This window comes from Ailuropoda melanoleuca, chromosome 2, assembly GCF_002007445.2.
Source record: "Ailuropoda melanoleuca isolate Jingjing chromosome 2, ASM200744v2, whole genome shotgun sequence".
In the NCBI taxonomy this organism is placed as follows: Eukaryota; Metazoa; Chordata; class Mammalia; order Carnivora; family Ursidae; genus Ailuropoda; species Ailuropoda melanoleuca.
The window spans coordinates 114,475,883-114,480,157 of NC_048219.1; the positions used below are offsets into that span (position 1 = coordinate 114,475,883).

A 4,275-nucleotide genomic window follows, 5' to 3' on the forward strand; every position below is an offset into this window, starting at 1 on the left:
AAAAAAGTAGTTCCTAGCTTAGCTTAGAAGTATACAAACTAATAAAGATGCCAAGTTTGGGGAGTTACCACTTAAGAAACATTCTAACATATTCATTGATTCAGAATACAAAAAGTTTATCTCAAAACAATATAGACACTGCACTTATAATTGATAATTATAATAGATAATTATTTGAAAAATTGAAGAGATATGCTTATATGTTTTGAAATCACTTATGTAATATAGGAAATTAGGTTTAAGAAAATATACTAATAGTTCCTGTTACATATACTCCTGAAGTAAGCTCATTGCAACTCTGGTACAATCAGAGATTGAAAGGAGTCAAAGTACAACTATAATCACTTTGTATAGGAAAACATGTTTAAAACTCTGTGTTACCATGTTTTTCACAGAAATTCATAGCTTTTAAAATTACAAAATTATATGTATATCACATAAAAATTGTAGGCTAACTCAAACCCCAGCAGCATTTGCGGGAATGAGGGGTTTGTGGAAGGAATTTTGTTAAATGTTGCCAATAAAGAATATTTCAAAAAAGTGCTTAAGAAGAAGTGGCTTGTCTTTCTAGATATTCAGCTCATACAATAATTTAAGCAATATGGAAATGGGGCAAAGATTGAAAAATAAACCAATGGAAGAAAAATATATATTTCAGAAAAGATCCAGTTTATATGAAAATTAAAATTTTTAATAAAGGAAACATTTACACAATAAAGGAAAGTATATGCCTGTTAAATTACTTGGACTATATTTAAATACTCAGGAAAATAAATAAAATGTTAATTCTTATTTGATCTATTAATATTCAAATTGTAGGTATTTGGGTTACTACATCTGTTAGAAACAAAATATAGATGAAGCAATTAAGTTTAAAAATATTTTTGTATTACTTATAAAGTAATAGTAAAATGCTGGTGCCAGAGCCTCGGAAAATACATTTTTTTTTAAGATTTTATTTATTTATTAGACAGAGATAGAGACAGCCAGCGAGAGAGGGAACACACGCAGGGGGAGAGGGAGAGGAAGAAGCAGGCTCATAGCAGAGGAGCCTGACATGGGGCTCGATCCCATAACGCCGGGATCACGCCCTGAGCCGAAGGCAGACGCCTAACCGCTGTGCCACCCAGGCGCCCCGGAAAATACATTTTACCTGATAATTCTCCTAGCCCTGTCCTCTCTTCTCCTGTTTCCTTTTCTACTATTATTTCCCATTTTGATTGTGCAATTCATTGTGGTATATCATTTTATGTCTTTATTATTTTAGGGTCTTTCAACAGCAAATAGCCTGTTCTCTTGTCTTGGAATTTATCACCATATTTATAGTAAATAATGAAAAAGTAGTGCTCAGTTTGGCAGTACATATTCTAAAATTGGAATGATACAGAGATTAGCATGGCCCCTGTGCAAGGATGACCTGCAAATTTGTGAAACATTTAATATATTTTAGACTTGTTAAATTACTGTGTTGTACACCTGAAACTAATGTTAACATTGTGTCAGCTATCCTTTAATGAAAAAATAATAATAATGAGAAAGTAATGAGATGACATCAAATATTTGAAACCACATTTCCACGCTGAGGGGCAATAGACTCAGCGTGATTATAAAAGTAAATATTGAGCAAAGAAAGAATTCTTAGAAAATGTTAATTATGGAGGAATTTGTAGATTATCTCCATATAATATAAAAAGAAAATCTATAATTGCCCATCATCCACCATGGCATTCATTAGAAAGTACTATTTCACAATAAGCAGGGTGTTAACTAATATATATTGATCTACATGTTCTATTATAATTAGGATGCCTTGAATACTCATTAGTAAAATTATATGTAGTAAAGTTATTAAATGAAGGAATGGGTATTTAGGTAGCACTGAATCTAGTAGTTAAGACTTAATTTCATTGATAGCAATTTTAAAGTAAGAACAGGCAATAAATTCAGACTCTTCTCTTCCTGATAAGTTTTATGGGCAGGCTGTAAATGCTAAACATCAAAAATGATATTTTACCAGGAACTAGGGGCAGCACAAATACTAGTTGACTAAGCCACGGAAGCACATTCTTAAGTGAAAACTCTTATGCTTTGTAAAATCAGATCTGTGCAAAGGAAGAAATAGCCTGAATTCCTGATAATTATGAAAATTAGAATATTTGGTAGGTGGATAGGTAAGATTAAGAGTTACAAAACCTTTTATAGAACCCCCCCTTAATATCTCCTGTAGGGCTGGTTTGGTGGTTACGAATTCGGTCAGTTTCTGCCGATCCTGGAAGGTCCTTATCTCTCCATCAATTCTGAATGACAGCCTTGCTGGATTACACCAGTTAGAATGGCAAAAATTGACAAGGCAAGAAACAACAAATGTTGGAGAGGATGTGGAGAAAGGGGATCCCTCTTACATTGTTGGTGGGAATGCAAGTTGGTATAGCCACTCTGGAAAACAGTGTGGAGGGCCCTTAAAAAGTTAAAAATTGAGCTACCCTATGATCCAGCAATTGTACTACTGGGTATTTACCCCAAAGATACAGAGAGAGTGAAGAGAAGGGCCATATGCACCCCAATGTTCATAGCAGCATTGTCCACAATAGCTGAATCATGGAAGGAGCCAAGATGCCCTTCAACAGATGACTGGATTAAGAAGATGTGGCCCATATATACAATGAAATATTGCTCAGCCATCAAAAAGAACAATTTCAAAATGTTTGCAGCAACATGGATGGGACTGGAGGAGATAATGCTAAGTGAAATAAGTCAAGCAGAGAAAGACAATTATCATATGATTTCNATGGAGCATAAGAAGGAGGAAGATTGGTAGGAGAAGAAAGGGAAGAAGGAAGGGTGGGTAAACAGAAGGGGGAATGAACCATGAGAGACTATGGACTCTGGGAAACAAACTGAGGGCTTTAGAGGGGAGGAGGGTGGGGGGATTGGGATAGGCTGGTGATGGGTATTAGGGAGGGCATGTATTGCATGGTGCACTGGGTGTTATATGCAAGTAATGAATCATGGAACTTTACATCGAAAGCTAGGGATGTGCTGTATGGTGACTAACATAGCATAATAAAAAATTATTATTAAAAAAAAGTTACAAAAACTTGAAAGAAGAATCTTTAGAAATTTTGGAAACACTTTAAGAAGACCAATACTGAGCTATGTGGAATGAGCACTGGAATTGGTAGAAACAAAGAAACTCAAACTGGTGAGGAAAAAGGTGATAGGAAGAAAAAGATGTTATTACCTTGTCAAGGTGTACTGACTGATCTCTGAGGAGAGAAACTGTATCTGTTTTAATTAGTGTAATTAGATGCCCTTCACCCCTATTATAAGAATTTTGAGTACATCACCTTTAGAAAAGTTGAACTGCTGATGTTGTTCATTCTTTTGTTAAATAGAGATATATCTGGAGTCCAAAATCACATGCTTAGCTACCAGATATGGCAAAAGAATCTGGCTTCCACTTGGGCATAATTAAAAGACTGCATTTTAATTATTCTTTAGTGTGAATGCCACGGTTTCCCTATTTAGGAGAAACACAGTGCAAAAGTTTTCCTATCTCCCCTAACTTTTCTATTGAGAACAAGGGAAATTGAAATTGACATGTTTACCCTGCCTTGATTCAGCCCTCAGCATTCTTCATCTGGACTGTTTTAAGAGCTAACAAGATTCTTTGCTCACATGATCTGACCACTACTCTTGCACTGTTTTATCTTTCTGAAACAAGGATCTGACCATGTTGCTCTCAAAAATAAAATCATTCATTGCCTTTTTACCAGCATAAATAAAACTCCTGAGCAAAGCCTTCCACAGTCTGTTCATTTAGCTCTCTACTGCATTTGCACTCTCTTGTTCTCTTCTCCAATTGCCTTGTGTTCCTGAAAACCCAAATTTCTTATCTGTTCCACCACAATGAGAAAGCAATTACTCCCTACCCCCACTCCTGGCTTGACTTCTTCCTCTCAATTATCCATCTGGTGAACACCAACTCCTTCTGGTCAGGGACTTCATTTAAATGTCTCCTCTGGGGGACCTTTGCTGACCTGTTGGAGCAAACTTTGATGTGTCCTTCATTCCAAATTTTATTCCAGCAAGTATCAGTTTCCCATAATTATTTAGTTACATAACCACTTTAAAATAAAATGTACCTAGAAGTCAGAACAGTGCTTTTTAATTGTTATAAGATATGAATAGAGCCTAGCATATGCTAAATTCATATAAACTTTGTTGACTGAGTAAATAATGAACAATACTTAACATTTATGAAAATTCTGGTGG

The 4,275-nt window shown here is 35.3% G+C and overlaps 1 non-coding gene across 1 annotated transcript; it reads left to right on the top strand.

Moving 5' to 3' along the window:
* The first annotated feature begins 1,343 nt into the window (after positions 1-1,343).
* On the top strand, positions 1,344-1,447 carry LOC117801201. The gene has a single exon (XR_004623731.1). It is a non-coding gene; the product is annotated as a U6 spliceosomal RNA (small nuclear RNA).
* Positions 1,448-4,275: the final 2,828 nt, after the last annotated feature.